The sequence below is a fragment of the Protopterus annectens genome, chromosome 1.part1, assembly GCF_019279795.1.
Source record: "Protopterus annectens isolate FY-2018-M chromosome 1.part1, PAN1.0, whole genome shotgun sequence".
NCBI lineage: Eukaryota > Metazoa > Chordata > Ceratodontiformes > Protopteridae > Protopterus > Protopterus annectens.
This window is the reverse complement of record NC_056726.1, coordinates 501437162-501454565: the sequence shown is the minus strand read 5'-3', so window position 1 is coordinate 501454565 and position 17404 is coordinate 501437162.

Here is a 17404-nt window from a genome sequence, read left to right as displayed (position 1 = left end):
TGAAGGTATAACAAGATGTAAATGAGAAGTATGTAAGAGATATACAACTATCTTATGTATATTTGAAACTCTTCTTGCTTTGGTGTGATTCAATGTCTCTTTATGTGTAAAACCAAAAAATATAAACTCCCAAGGAGTGAATGCTCTGAGCACCACACACAATCCAAAAATAAAGATAAATGAAAACCACAGGTATCGGAGCAACGCAAGGCTGTCAGGGTCAAAAATCATCCAGTCCACGATAAAATAGTTTATTCAGAAACTACAACAAAAGTAACTGAGGTAAGCGCTTTCACCCAACAGGGCTTCATCAGAACATATGCAGTCACAGAATAGATGCTCTCTTTTATACAAAGAAAGGCGCAAAACAAAAATCAGTTAACAAACTTAAAGAGACAGACATGTCTACAAGTAATAGGCATCTCCAATCTGAAACTCAGATACTTAAACAGTTAAATGAATCAATAAATACATATATATAAAAAAAATATATATGTATATATATATATATATATATATATATATATATATATATATATATATATATATATATATATGGGTTCACTACATATGACCGAAGCCCATTTGACTGAGACCAAATGACCTAAAGTTCATTTGACCGAAAACCCATATGATCGAAAACTCATTTGACCGAAAAACAGCACTGGCAGGTATATGCCCTGTTCCCCACTGTAGTGCGACCCTGGAGTGAGAATATATTGTTAGGGGGTGTGTGGGGGCACAGCAGTTTATGCACTATTGTATACTTGTGTATCCATTAACAATACATTAAAACATATAACATCAGTAAAAACTGGTTGCATAATGTGGGGGGCGACTCCCCAATGTGGGGGGCTGTGCCCCCACACACACCATAACTTTATATTCTCACTCCAGGGTCGCACTACAGTGGGGAACAGGGCATATACCTGCCAGTGCTGTTTTTCGGTCAAATGAGTTTTCGGTCATATGGGTTTTCGGTCAAATTAACTTTCGGTCATTTGGTCTCAGTCAAATGGGCTTCGGTCATATGAACTTTCGGTCATATGTAGTGAACCCATATATATATATATATATATATATGTATATATATATATATATATATATATATATATATATATATATATATATATATATATATATATATATATATACAAGATATAGAAAAAATATAATATATATATATATATATATATATATATATATATATAAAAAATCTCTCTTTATCTCTCTCTCTCTCTCTCTCTATATATATATATATATATATATATATATATATATATATATATATATGCATAATATATGAAAAATCTCATAAAAATATATATCTAAACATAAATATATACATAGAATGAAATACACACAGTATGACACAATCCTACCTCTACTTAAGCCCTTTAGACTTTAAAAAGGGCTTAAGGGGTACTTTGTCATTAAGTCCAGGGTGTTGATCCGCCCTGAGTCTAATGATCCAGTTAGCTTCCTGTCATTCAGTCCAATTCCTGGTGTCCCCACCTCTAGGATTGTCAAATACCATGGGCCAGATTCACGAAGGGTTGCACGGAGTCTAAGAGTAGAGTAAGACTCCAGACAGCCAATATGTCTGCCGAGCGATCCAGGAACAGCCGGCAGGGGCGTGCATGAGAGCTCCTAAAACTACCCTTGCAAGGACAGTGTTATGTAATGCAAATTACCTCATTTGCTGCTGAAAGCTATGCAAATTAGGTACATTTGCGATCCAGGAAACACTAACCTGTCCGAGTAAGAATATTGTTATTTGCAGAAATGTACTCCATTGATAACTGAGTACCGTTCTGCAAATAGCAAAACGGAGCTATGACAGCTCCAAATAAAGGATGCATCCAGTTGTGGAAGCATGCCAATGGCCAAATATAAAGCCATTGGCATTTTTATCTGTTGCAAAATAATAAGAGTGTTATTGGAGAAATACAGAGAAGGTCAGAAGGAGTTGCATTGTGTCTTTGTAGACTTGGAGAAAGTATATGACAGGGTGCCTAGAGAAGAGTTGTGGTATTGTATGAGGAAGTCGGGAGTGACAGAGAAGTATGTAAGAGTAGTAGAGGATATGTACGAGGGTAGTATGACAGTGGTGAGGACTGCAGTGGGAGTGACATATTCATTTAAGGTGGAGGTGGGATTACATCAAGGATCAGCTCTGAGTCCTTTCTTATTTGCAGTGGTGATGGACAGGTTGACAGATGAGATCAGACAGGAGGCCCTGTGGACCATGATGTTTGTAGATGACATTGTGATCTGTAGTGAGAGTAGGAATCAGGTTGAGGAGACTCTGGAGAGGTGGAGATATGCTCTAGAGAGCAGAGGAATGAAGGTCAGCAGGGCTAAGACAGAATATATGTGTGTAAATGAGAGGGTGGGTAGAGGAATGGTGAGGATGCAGGGAGTAGAGTTGGTAAAGGTGGACGAGTTTAAGTACTTGGGATCAACAGTTCAGAGTAATGATGAATGCGGAAGAGAGATGAAGAAGAGAGTACAGGCAGGGTGGAATGGGTGGAGAAGAGTGTCAGGAGTGATTTGTGACAGACGGGTACCAGTAAGAGTGAAAGGGAAGGTCTACAAGAGGGTAGTGAGACCAGCTATGTTATATGGATTGGAGACAGTGGCATTGACAAAAAGGCAGGAGTCAGAGCTGGATGTGGCAGAGTTAAAGATGTTAAGATTTGCACTCAGTGTGACTAGGATGGATAGGATTAGGAATCAGTATATTAGAGGGTCAGCTCATGTTGGACAGTTTGGAGACAAAGCAAGAGAGTCGAGATTGCATTGGTTTGGACATGTGCTGAGGTGGGATGATGGGTATATTGGGAAAAAGATGCTAAGGATGGAGCTGGTAGGTAAGTGGAAAAGAGGAAGGCCTAAGATAAGGTTTATGGACGTGGTGAGAGAGGACATGCAGGCGGTTGGTGTGACAGAGCAAGATGCAGAGGATAAGAAGAAATGGAAAGATGATCCACTGTGATGACCCCTAATGGGAAAAGCCAAAAGATGATGATGAGATTTTTTTTCCCTGATCTCCGATGTTTAAGCGTAGCAAACATGCAGTGCTCTAAAAACCAGGAAAAAAAATAAAAGCCAAAAATAGGCATTTTATTAAAAATATTCATCTGCCATGCAGGTGAATGGCAGGCTGAAGACAACATGGCTACTGAGTAGTGGTTGCTAAGGGGGGGAAGCTCAGTCTGAGAGATGTAACCAAGCATTACTAGGCAATCCTATGCAAATGAGGATAAGGATAGTGAATCCCAATTTTCCCTGCCATGTGAGCCTTGTCCCTAGAGTGTAAGAGTAGGATTAGGGGAGTAACAGAGTAGAAAATAGGTGACATCATAAGGGGGTATGTATCAAAGACTGTAAGCTTATTGGAGCAGAGTGGCATGTGTTTGCTGTAAGTGACTCAGGACTGGAAAAGGCATGTCTACAGTTGTCTTAACTGAAACCCAGAAACCGAAGGTGTATGCCGTGGATATCACCAAAGTTTCTTGCAAAGATGCTTACACTGTGTGCGGGCATGTGCGCGCCTGTAAACCCGTCTAAGCCTGTGTGTGCATGTGTGCACCCGTGTAAGCCTGTGTAAGGCTGGCTAAGCCTGTGTGTGGGGATGTGCACCTGCCTAAGCCTGTGTAAGCCTGTGTGCGCACGTGTGCGCGTGCTTGTGCTTGTTTGTGTGGTGCTGCCCCCTGTGAAATCAGAAAGGGAAAAGGAAGGAAAAGAAGTAGTAGGAAGTTAACCAAGGAGAACTAGCAGACCTGCCAGGCAAAATCAATCAGAATCAGCCAATTACACAGGCAGTACACTAGCCCAGCCCAGCACTTAAAACTCCGCAAATAACATTCCCCCATGTTTTTCTCAGAAACACTGCAACACTGCAGTCTACAAAGAGAAGTGAAAATTTAAAAAGCTCAACTGAGACAAAAATATGTTAGGGGCTGCCATTGCTATTATAAGGCAACATGTGCAAGATGCTGAGGGTGGTGCCATTGCGAATGCTGCTGAGCAACCCACAGTGAGGAGACAGAGATGAGTGTACAGACCCAGGGTAACCTACCAGGGGCTACATGAGCTGGAGATAGTGGAGCACTATAGAGTGGAAAGAGACCTCCTGCAGCAAATTGTTGAGCTGTGCAGGCCACGCCTCACACACAGAACCAACAGAGGGGAACCCATCCCAGTGTAAACCAAGGTATGTGTTGGCCTAAGAATACTAGCAACAGGTACCTTCCAGAGACCAACTGGTGATATGATGGGGATTTCACAGGCATCAGCATCCAGGGTACTGCACCAGTTCCTGAATACCATGTCAGCACATGTCGGTGATCATGTATATTTCCCCAATTCCCGTGAGTTATTGGCCAGCAATATGCATCTCTTCCAGCAAATAGCGGAATACCCTGAGGTAGTGGGTGCAATTGACTGCACGCACATACACATCAAAGCACCAGCCAGTGAGCGGGGTAGGGCCTACATCAACCACAAGGGCTTCCACTCCATCAACTGCCAAGTCATGTGCGATGCCCAGGGCATAATACTGAATGTGTGTGCTGGCTGCCCTGGAAGCTACCATGATTCCCATATCTGGCATCTGACGCAGCTGTACCAGACATTTGCCAATGGGACATCCCTGACGGTCACCTAGTGGGGGATGCTGGATACACACTGGAGCCGTGGCTGATAACACCCATCAGAAATGCACACACCTGAACAAGAACTCCATAATGAGGCACACGCACAAACACGAAATGTAATCAAGCGTGTGTTTGGGATGCTCAGGTCAAGGTTCCGGTGCCTGGACACATCTGGTGGAGACTTTCAGTACTCACCAACTACATGTACCCAAATTGTCATGGTATGTGCCATGCTACACAATATGATCCTGCGAAAACAGCTGCAGCAGGAACAGCATGGGGCAGGGCCAAACAGCCCCCCACCATTGCCAAGGCCTGCACAGGCACAGCGTGACTTGGAGGAGGAACAACCTGAGCCTGCCCCAGTAGGCAGAAGTAGGTGTGCCCAGTATGCCTTGGCCTTGGCAAAGAGGCAATGCATAGCACATACACTGGCTCAGTAGGAACCCTGGAAATGATACCTCTCTCTGACTCGCACATAAAATAAAAGGGATGCCTAACTTGACACTACCTGTTTCCAAACATGTATAGGGAGTGTAGTATGTGCATCTGACATAAGCAGTCCTGCTGCACCACCTGAGGCATGATTGCCATGTTTTAAGCAATATAAAGCAGTGCTAAGCAGCTTTTACCAATATTTACTATATTTTTATTTATTTATTTAACATTTGTTGACCGGGAAAGTCCGACTAGGTTCTACAGAGCCTGTTTTCAGTGGAGGCCCGGGGAGAAATGCTCCAGATGCATGTCTTTGGAATGTGGGAGGAAACCGGAGTACCCGGAGGAAACCCAAGCGAACACAGGGAGAACATGCAAACTCCACACAGAAGGCACCCCTGCCGAGAATCGAACTGGAGAACCACTTGCTGTGAGGCGCCAACATTAACCGCTGCACCACTGCGCCGCCCTATATGTAAACAAAATTGCCCGTGCTAACTAGCGCAATGTCAGGCAATGTTGAGCAATGTTGGGCAAAGTTGATCAAAGACAGGTAAACATGCTCATATTAGCTTTACTGTCCCTTAAGCAGTCTGGTCTGTCCAGCATGAAAATAAAAAGTAGTGACAGGGCTCGAACCCAGGATACTGTGCATTATAGTCACAGTACTGAACCACTAAGCCATGATAGCATTTCAGTAGCACAGCCACAGCAGGACAATTGTACACTAATGCAAACACAAAGAAATGCTGTAACATGTCCCTAAAGAGGCATATGGGTAACCTCCCCCACAGGCCTATGCAGACAGAGAACATTAGGCCAGGCGGTGTGATGTGGGTTGTGTAGGCTATGAAGTTGCAATCTAATATATGTGGCATTGGACGCTATGAAGTGTAGTACAATAGTATGCCTCAAGCCAGTACAACAGGCAACAGTACAAACTGAAATGGTGTACCGTACATAACAGTGCAGGCATAGCAAATGTGTATAAGTGTCAGGTGAACCCCTCATCCTATGTACACCCACAGTAACAATCAAATGTGCCCCTGGGTAGAAATGTACAAAGAATAGCTGTCCCCCCTGTATTTAGAAATGTTGATAAGTCTATCCAAAGTGTCTCATGGAAGTCCTGCAGGCACAGCATGATCCCTGTTGATCTATGACACAAAGGTGAGGCCTGCTGTAAAAATACAACTTGATTTTCCATACACATATAGTATAAATGTCTATACCGTGCATGCTCACACACTCCAACAAATGTAGTGGATTTCATTCAGCATCACACTGAAAGGTCATACTGGGCATGCTCACACACTTAAATGAAGCAAATGTCAGGCAACAACATACTGAAAGGTCATACTGGGCATGCTCACACACATGCCAAATACGGAGGTGATAATAAGGGATCTATGGACAAATGTGGATAGACATCTCTACTTCCAGAAACACATTCACAAAGTTGTCAGAAAATCATGCTATGTATTCACACAAACTGCCAAGGTCTGTGCATGTAGGTCAAAGGAGGTTCCCACTACTCATCAGTCATCAGACCCGTCAGAGAGTACCACAACACACTTGCGATGAATCTGACTAGGCACATTCAGCAGCCAGTAAGACCACTGACGTACCCTAACAAGAGGATTACTGGCCTCAAACAGTTGCCCCATGCAACAAGACTGAATGTAACCCAATCTGTACTCTGTTGCATACTGTCTACTCAGGAGATCTCTGCCCAACAGACAGGTCCATGTCATGGCTACACTCAGATCTGTTCTGAGTTACAGCTCAATGGCACTAAATATACAGACCCAACTGATATTGCCAACATCCTGGCAGATAAGATCAGTGTTAACTTTACCCCCCTCTCACCCATGAAAGAGCACATCTCTATGATGGAAGACTGCAAAGTTGCTGTCATCATGGCTGCACAGGTAAAAAACACTCTCCAAAGCCAGTATCACAGCAGCCATGGGACCAGATAACTTCACAGGCTGTGTTCCACACAAACCACAGAACGAACAGACACCACACTGACGTACCATGTGCAGTCATAGCCTCACCTCATGCTTTGTGCCTGTTGAATGGTGCACAGTGATGGTTATCCCACTACACAAGGGTGGAGACACCATGGACCCCAGGAACTAGTGCCCCATTAGCCTGATGAGCCCACTCTTCAAGGCCATGGAATGTATCATCATACAACATATAAAAAATTACATTTGTAATCCCCAAACCCTGGACCACAACCATGTTGGGTTTGTAAAATGCAGATCATGTCTCCTAAACCTGATAGATGACATTGAAGCAGTCAACAGAACCGTAGACAAGGGTAAGGTGGTTCACACAGCCTGTGTTGATCCTGCCATGGCTTACAACACCACCCCATACTCTGGAAATATAAATAAACCCACTAAACTAGGTATAAATTGCTATGTCACAAGATGGGTTGCCAACAGGTTTACTGACAGAACACACACTGTGAAAGTAGCAGACTCCAAGTATGACTTTGGACCAGTGATGAGTGCAGTACCACAAGGTCCAGTCCTGTGTCTTGTCCTGTTTAGTATCTACTTCCCTGAAGTAAACTTTAACATGGAAGGTCTGTGGCTACTGAAGTTTCCAGAGGACTACAAACTAGGAGCCATAATTGTAAACACTAAAGATGTGGACATCCTACAAAAGGGCCTCACTGAGACAAATGGCTGTTGTCAAAGCCATAGGCTCTAGCTCAATGCCAAAAGGTGCATTGTCATCCCCTTTGTTAAAAACTCTGTAGCCAAGAACTACAACATAGGCGGTAGTATACTTAACACTGAAAGTATAACAAGAGACCTTGGGTCACAGGTGGACATGGACACAACTGTGATAATCACATCCCCACAGTAGTCAGGAAACCCTGCTATGTGGCACACCTCATCACAAAATGTGTCTCATGCAGAATAGAAGAGGACATTGTTCCCCACTACTCATCACTCACTAGAACTATAATAGAGTACAACACCACTTTTGCTATGTACCTCACAAGACAACTACAACAACTGGAAAGCCTGCAGCAATACCTCACAAAGAGCACTAGCAGCCTGAAATACATGCCATACACAGACCATCTCAAAATGCTCCATCTGTACTCCCTTGCATATCACCTACTCAGATTTGTTCACTTCCTAACATACAAAGCTATGTCAAACGCAGAGCTGTTGGACATGCTCCCTGTAAAACACTCACAATCCCTCTTACCTTCGGACCCAAAACCACGAGTGAAATACAAAAGGAAGGGGTGTACCCATTTACCTTATGGATACCCACACCTTCAGGTTAGTGGCACAGCATGAGGCCTTGGAGACCATGCAATTGCAAGTAACATTGGGCAAAGCTGCTCATCAGATTGTAGCCTGCTACAGATCACCTACCTTGTCACAGGAACCTCACTCAGTATTCCTGAGAACAGTGGAAAATATAAAGGTCCTATCAAACACCATTATATGAGGTGATTACAACTACCCAAACATTGAGTGGGAGAATTACTTGTGTACAACGTCCTTTGCCCAATGTTTCCTAGCGTTTAAAAACTCTAACACCCTGGAACAGCTGGTCACCATGCCCACTAGAGGTGGCACCATACTGGACATGATCATCACCAACATGGTGTACCAGTGTTCCGCAACAGAGATAAAACCCTCGCTGATAATATCAGATCATAAAGTAATCACACTGGACATTCACATCCCGCCCCCCACCCAGTCAATGAAACCACCATGAAGACATTTTCAAAAGCAAACCGCACACGTCCCAAGACCAAAGTGGAAAGTTCCAAAGCCCCCTTGCTATAGGATAATGGTATACAATCTGCCGAATCAGTTACAAGTGCATCCTATGAGCATCTACAGGGATGCATGGATCGATTCATCACAAATAAAACCAAGATACACTCCTCCAAAAATAAGAAAACAATTTGGTGGTCATTGCCCATAAATAAGCTAGACAACAGAAGGAGGAAACTAACACCTGATAGAGCCAACTTCACTAAAGGAAAGGCATCACTGATAATTATTAGGAAGAAACAATGATCACTCATAAAATAATTCAAGGACAGTTTCTAAAGACAAATTGCCAAGGAATGTAAGAATAACAACCACAATGCCTGCGGTAGCTATACCAGACATGTAGGTGTCTACTTCCAAATATGCTGTCAGCTACTGACAAATGGCAAGAAATACACTGAACAAACTTTCATTGCCCACATCCTGGGGACAAGTTCAGTGTAAACTTTCCTCCATCACCCCCAAAAGGGCCTGTGTCCATCACAGAAGGATGCAGAGCCCCAGACGTCATGGACATGCAGGTAAAGACAGCCCTCTCCAAAGCCAAGAACACAGCATCAATGGGACTGGATGGTGTCCCCAGGCTGCGTCTTACACTAGGCCCAAAAGGAACTACACCCTCACCTACATTCACTGCCCAGACTCAATCGTACCACAGGCTATGTACCCAAAGAATGTCATACACTAACAGTCATCCAGCTCCACAAAGGGGGTGCCACAACAGAACCTGGAAACCATTGCCCTATATGTCTACTCAGCCTGGTCTACAAAGCTATTGAGCAAATTGTCATGGAACCCATAAACAGAGACATTGGGGACCACCAGACACTGGACTCTACACAACCTCGCCTTGTTAAAGGCAGATCCTGCCTCCTAAACATAGTTAACTTATTTCAAACAGTTACCAAGGACATAGATGGAGGTGAAAGTAGTCCACACAGCCCACCTGGGCCTCACTAAGGACTTTTTACACCATTCCCCACTCTGTCATCATGGACACGGTTACCAGCTTGAACATTAACAGCTATGTCACAGGATGGGTGGCCAAGAGGCTCACAGATCAAACACACATGTTCAGAGTTGCGGGTGCCATGTCCAACTCTAAGCCAGTCACAAATGGCATCCCACAGGTCTTGGTCCTGGGACCCCACCTGTTCAGTAGACACTGTTCAGAGGTACAGGCAAGCACGGGAGGAGTATGGCTGAACAGGTTTGCAGATGACTGCTAACTGTGGTCCATAATCGACTCTATATCTGACACACACATCCTCCAGAAGGGGCTTACAGAGACAGATACCTGGTGTCAAAACAATGCCCCAAGCAGAATGCCAAAGAATGCATAGTCATCCCCTTTGGCTAAAACAAAGTGCAAACAAATTACCACATAGGTGGTACTCCAGTATGTACAGAGAAAGTCATGAAGGCCCTGGGGACACAGTTAGATAGTAAACTCTCCTTTGATGATCACATGGCCAAAGTGTTTAGACATTCCTTCTATGTAGCCCACCCAATGTCACCTAATGTGACCCACTTTGTCTAATCTGATGATGTCACCATCCTACAAATATACCTGTGGAAAGTAGAACTATAGTGCGTTGTGTAAATGCGTACACCTGTAGTATCATAAACCAGTTAGGAAGGGGTTTGAATCCTGCACTTGACAAGTGTGCGTGTGTGTGTGTGTGTGTGCCTGTTTGTGTGTGATCTCCTTGGAGAGGAGCAATCTTTTTGGAGAGTACTCAAACACCTTAAAAGTGGTATACTAATCTTTGTCAGGTCTGATGATGTCACCATCCTACAAATATACCTGTGGGAAAGTGAACTCACAGTAATGTGTATAGCGCATCATGTAAATGTATACTTCTGTGGTATCATAAACCAGTTAGGTAGGGGTTTGAATCCTGAACTTGACAAGTGTGTGTGTGTGATCTCCTTGGAGAGGAGCAACCTTCTTGGAGAGTACTCAAACACCTTAAACATGGTATACTACTCTTTGTCAGGTCTAATGATGTCACCATCCTACAAATATACCTGCGGAAAAGAGAAGTCACAGTAATGTGTATAGCACATTGTGTAAATGCATACTCCTGTAGTATCATACACCAGTTAGGTAGGGGTTTGAATCCTGCACTTGGTGAGTGTGTGTGTGTGAGACACTGTTGGTCAATGTGCTGTGGGTTTTGCTTTTACTACTGTATGACATATCAGTATGACACCAGTATGTGCATTGCACATGAGGTAGCTGTGTGGCAAATACATATACGTACATGTGACCTCAATTATTGCATGTGTGGGAACCCTGCTTTCTCGAAGAACACATCTGTCATCTTTTCCAGAGTGTGCTGCTGCTTTCCAGACCTTAGGTTACATCTGTATGCTTCTGGCAAGGCCAGCCACTGCAGTGATCCCTGGCCTAGGTCAACCGTGTCACACACACTCATTACGGTTTCTATTGAATTGTGTGAGTGAGGGTTTATGGCCGAGGTATATGTCAGACCTGTTCAAACGCAGCAAAGTCTGTCAGTGATGGCTTTTCATTATAGGTGTAAAACTACCTTTGTGGATATGCATGCAGACCCCTTATTGCTTATGTGATCCACCGAGGGATTTAAAAATACCTTTGGAAATGTGATTATCAAAGAAGAGATGACGTACCACTTGGTTGCATGTAGACATCGGTACCTGTTCTTCATGTTGTTGGCTACTACCTATGTGGTACTGTGGGGGATACTATGTTCCGTAAAGGTGGATGACTATGCTTTGGTTGGCTTATAGCTTTACAGCATGGGTTTGACAACAGGGATCTGTCTGTATGACACCCTTGTGGAGGATGTGTGTGTCATCTGGAGAATGCATTATAGGCCACAGTATGCATTACCAGATGTGGACGGACATATCCCTACTGTGATTGCTTGTACCTAAGAGAGCTATATGCCAAACAGGAGTGTTCTCAGTAATGGGTGCAGGTGAATACCACTGGTTACTGGCATAGTATAGTACCTGAAGGATCCAAATGTTACTCTGTGTCCTACATCTGTGTGTCAGTTGTCAAGACATCATCTAACGATTGGTTATGGTCAGGCTGTTGAAGTTATGTATACTACCAGAATGCAAAACAATGACAGATAGTAACAGTATCACCCACAGCACAGTGTCAAACCATGTCATACACACATGTGTAGTCAAGTTCCGAAATGTGTGTAGTACAATGCATACTGGCCACCATTAGAGACTATGGAGTGTTACTGTGTAATACAGGGCATGTCACCCTACCCATGTGTCTACTATGCACGTACATGCAAACAGTGCACCTCCACCATGTTCACAAATGTACACCTGCAAATCTGTGCCACACACATCCCACACATACTGTCCACTCTCTAACACATGCTGCCAATACTACACACATCAGCCAAATGGCACGTGGGTGGACAATACACTATTGGAACTAACCCTGGTGTAAACATTACTACATTGACAATCATAGCTTAAATGCATCATGCCTGCTCAGCTACACCTTCAAGCATATCATTACACTCTACTGCTGACAACATGCTAACATTGCTATACTGCTATAAAGTCACCCTGTGCATCATCACCATGGTAACCTGTTCCTGCATTGATGTTACAGATGACAGGAGGTGGCACAGGTTTCATCATATGCACAGGGTGTGTTGTTGGTTTGCCAGAGGGCTACAGTGAGCCATACAATCGACATGTATGTGTGTGTGTGTGTGTGTGTGTGTGCGCGCGTGTGTGTGTATGTGTGTGTGTGTGTGTGTGTGTGTGTGTGTGTGTGTGTGTGTGTGTGTGTATGTGAGGGCCAAGAGTACTGCTGTGGGCCAATATTGATGTAATGTGTGTGGGTATGTGTTAGCCCTAGATGTCTTGTTTATGTGTGTATGTGTCTGCATGCACACAGTTACATCATGTGGCTGCCATATACGGGTATTTGTGGGACAGCCACAGACTGTACCTGCCAGGCTTTACAGATCAACATCTCTGGCCATGGATATGGTACCTGTGCCTGGCAGGGGTGCTACTGACACTATCAGGTACTAAGCCTGATTGGGTACTATCCCCAGAGGTAGATGGATGTACACTGGACCCAGGTCCCTGCTGGGACTGTCCAGAGCCACGTGCACGTGGTCTTCTAGGACGATCTATGGACAGCCCACCCCCAACATTGCTGTGGCTGGTACTGGCACTACGGGAGCGGCTGTGACTTGAGGGACATCCACGGCGACTGCCAGCTGCTGATGTTGCTGGCATACATCCACGTTAATGACTCAACTGTCCCGCACTGTCCCGACACATGGACATGACATTGCAGAGGACATCTAATGTCTCACCCCAATGTCTATCAGTGACCTCAGTGTAATGACAGATGGTACCTGCTAGGTCACAAATACTGTCAATTACGGCAGTGTTATGTGCCCTCTGTGCCCTTAGTCCCTGTCTGGTGTACCATTCCATGCGTGCCTGTGACTCTATGGCAGCCTGGAACATGAGTGAGGTTGTAAGACCTGTGGCACGTCTGCCAGTGGCATGATGAGCAGCAGTGTGGTACCCTTCCAGACATCTGGGTATGGCTGCTGTGTTGGGATGCATGTGCCATAGATACCACACTGTCCTGGCCAATGCCGGCTGTACGCTGTCCCTCAGCTAAGGGCATTGGTGATGGATGTACTGGCAGTATGACTGTGTGCATGGATGGGGTGGACACTTGTGTACTGTCGATTGGTGGCCCAATGACAGACCCTGGCAAACATGCCTGTGCCTCAACACACCTATCATCATTATCACTATTATGCTCATAGACATCAGTTTCCCTGCTGCAGTGAACTAGCCCAAACTCAGCACCTGTGAGAGGAAGACAGGAAACACACTTTACAACCTGTACATGATGTCAGCACACATGCACACATGAACACATGAACACATGAACACATGCATACATGCACACATGCACACATACACACATGAACACATGAACACATGCACACATGAACACATGCACACATGCACATATGAACACATGAACACATGCACACATGCACACATGAACACATACACACATGCACACGTGCACACATGCACACATGAACACATGAACACATGAACACATGCATACATGCAGACATGCACACATGCACACATGAACAAATGCACACATGCACACATGAACACATGCACACAAATACACTCCTCACTAAAACAGACACATACACACACACACACACCACCAGCAATCCAGAACATACTCAATAGCGTGTGATGGTGGGGTACAGTATCACAAGCCAAACATTTTTATCAAACGTGCCAGCATGCAGGACCTGTGTTGCTCAACAGCATGCAGTGTGAGTATAGACAGCCCTTGCTAATAACAGTATACATGGCTTTGATGCATGTGCATTTTTGTTCAGTGATTGGCCTCACGCTGGAACGCAATGTGTACATGGACACAACATTGTTGTGCAAGTATTAAAAGCACTGCAATGTCCTGTGCACCATCACTCACAGGTATACATACCATGGCTGGATGTGTATCTGTGTGTCACATAGATGTCCATTTCTGATTAGAGCATCTGTGTCTTTAGCAGGTAATTGTGTTCACAGGTTTAGCACATGCATGCTATGTATACACACAGGATGCGTGGTGCATGTATACCTGATGGAATACCATTGCTCAACATAGCCATTGTACAGTGGTTATGGTGAGTGTAGGACATATTGTGGACATGCCAGTGCCAGCCATGACATGGCATGCTACAACACAACTGCAGCATTAAACATCACACATACACAATGTGTGTCATGTGACCTATACACTCAATAGCATTACAAGGCATATGTGTGTCACTTTGTACAAATGGTGATTGCTATGCATATTGTATATAGGTGCATATGTTTGCACACACACAACATTGAGGTGCATAGCAATTAATGATATGTGTAGTACTGTTGCCACTGTAACTGGATGGGGTGTAGTACCATGAGCCATCATCATGCAGCATCATGTGGTCACTCAAGGCTACTAATGTGTGCCAGACCGGCACATAGCATGCTGTACCTGAACTGCAGTACCATGGCTACATTCACCATTTCACAGCCAGTTGTTACATGGGTTTGTAAGGTGCCCAATAGGGGGCATTGCCTAACATGAATGTGTTATGTGTTGAAGAGTGTCGCACAGCCACATGAGAGGCCTCTACCCCTCAGGTATATTATGTGTGCTGTGTGGATGACATTTGGGATACTGGAGTGTGACCTTACAGCGGGTGTCTGAATACACTATGTGTAGCATGTTATCGCGTACTGCATATGACACAGTTGTGTATGTTGTGCATGTGTATCAACTCTGCCTATCCAATGTCCACTACAGTGTTGCCACAATTGTGTGGGATGCTCTGTGCATTGCATGTGTTTGAGGCAGCTACTCACATTACTGAGATTTGCATAGTCTCACAGCAAACATGCACAGCATGCATTATGCACAGGTGTGTGACGTGTACATGGCCTACACCTTACCTATGACATGCACATTTAATTAGCAATATTAAATGTAGAACACACTCACCAGCATGGATCTGCTGCCTTGCTGTCACACCAGAGGGACCTACAAGGATATGAGACAGTTTGTCAGTGGCAACAACTGTGGCATTGCTACTGTGTGTTTGCAATCTTAAAGTAGTACAACGGTTGACAGTCACAGGCCTGCAAATTATATTCCTAATTATTATTATTGCACAACACTAGGCACCACATCTTCTAACTACACAGTACACATCTCACATAAGTATAGGTTCATAGGTTCATAGATTAGTACTAAGCTAACTGCCTTTGCAAGCCATTTTAAGCCTAGCCAATTATCCCTTGTGAGGGACTCAAACCCTGCACCTTGTGTTTGTAAGGCAAACACCTTAACCATTAGGCCACCCTCCCAACCCTATAATCTACCAATAGAGGTAACAGTAGTGTACCGCTATGCCATGTTACCTGCATGCTCAGTGTCAACTTGCTGGGTGGCTCCGGCCTCCATGATGATACATATTAGTTGTTGTTGTTGTTGTTGGCCAGGAGCCACCTGGCTCAGGAGCAGCTCCTCCACTCTGGTGAGGGGGGGATGGATGGTTACCCCACCACCTGTGGCAAGCTGTTGTCTACGGTTATCAGACGCACGCTGCCGGACATGTCTAATTAAATCACTGCAGTGATGGCGTACCTGCTCATATGTCCAGTTATGCACGCCTATGTCATTTACACTACGGACAAGATCTTGCCACAGTGCAGTCTGCTCATGCTGGTCCTGGCTGGTTCTTGAGAACAGCAGGGCATAGTGCTGAACCATGGTGGCTATAATCACTTCCTCCTCTGCTGGGCTATATGAGGGATTATGATAGTGGGACATGACCCTGGAAGACAATGAAACAATATGTGTGAGCAAGTCAAGTGGCACACTTAACATTCTAAAGTACAGATATCAATTAACTGCCATATATAGCAAACTATTGGCTGTCAGAGGATACACACTTTCAATACCACATATCAGTGCTCAACCCACAACTGCCTGACAGTGCCTGACACACTCTATATATCAAACCATGTTTTGCACAGCAACAAAGATAAAAATGTATGTAACACTATACAACAGTACATGGCATACTGTATGCAACACAATGCTCCACCTAGCCACAGGGGGTATATATCAAGCTAATACATAATGTAACATGTAATCCATTGCAATGATTGTAAAGTCCAGTTACAGTATTACCAGTATACCACACTAGTCATTGATGGCAAACCCCTGCCTAACATATGTGCTGATTCGTTAATATAGGTGGCATACTGCTGTACTAGACTACACATGTTGCTAGATACGCACCTATATCCTGTAACACACATATGACTGAGGCAATGGTACAGGCATACACACACACACACACACACACACACACACACACACACACACACACACACACACACATCAGATATACATACCAGACACAAAGGTATGGCAACCCACATGACCTTTACCTGTGTACCATACAGTACTGTTTGTCAGTAGTTACAAAACCTTATGCCTGAGGAACCTCATCTGTGAGGACTACGGGGACCACACAAAACAGTGGTTCCAAGAAATGTGGACATACACCATACTGTGCTGTTTATGCATACAGCTTCAGGTAGTACTACAGTTCATACAGGGGTTGGATTCACCAGCAGTAACACTCAATAAGCATACATCTACTGCTGTAGCCTACAATGGGACACCCCAGTTGACACCAACGGACTACGTCAGACCATATGACATACTGCTTTTTCTGCCTAGCAATAGCATACACATCTTTTGCTGGGATCACAGCTAGGACACATAATACCATGACAGAAACAGTTTCCCACTTAGCTATCACACATATACAGAACTCTGACACATTCACCAACACATTCACCATCACACTCAGTCAACCTCACATAGCAATT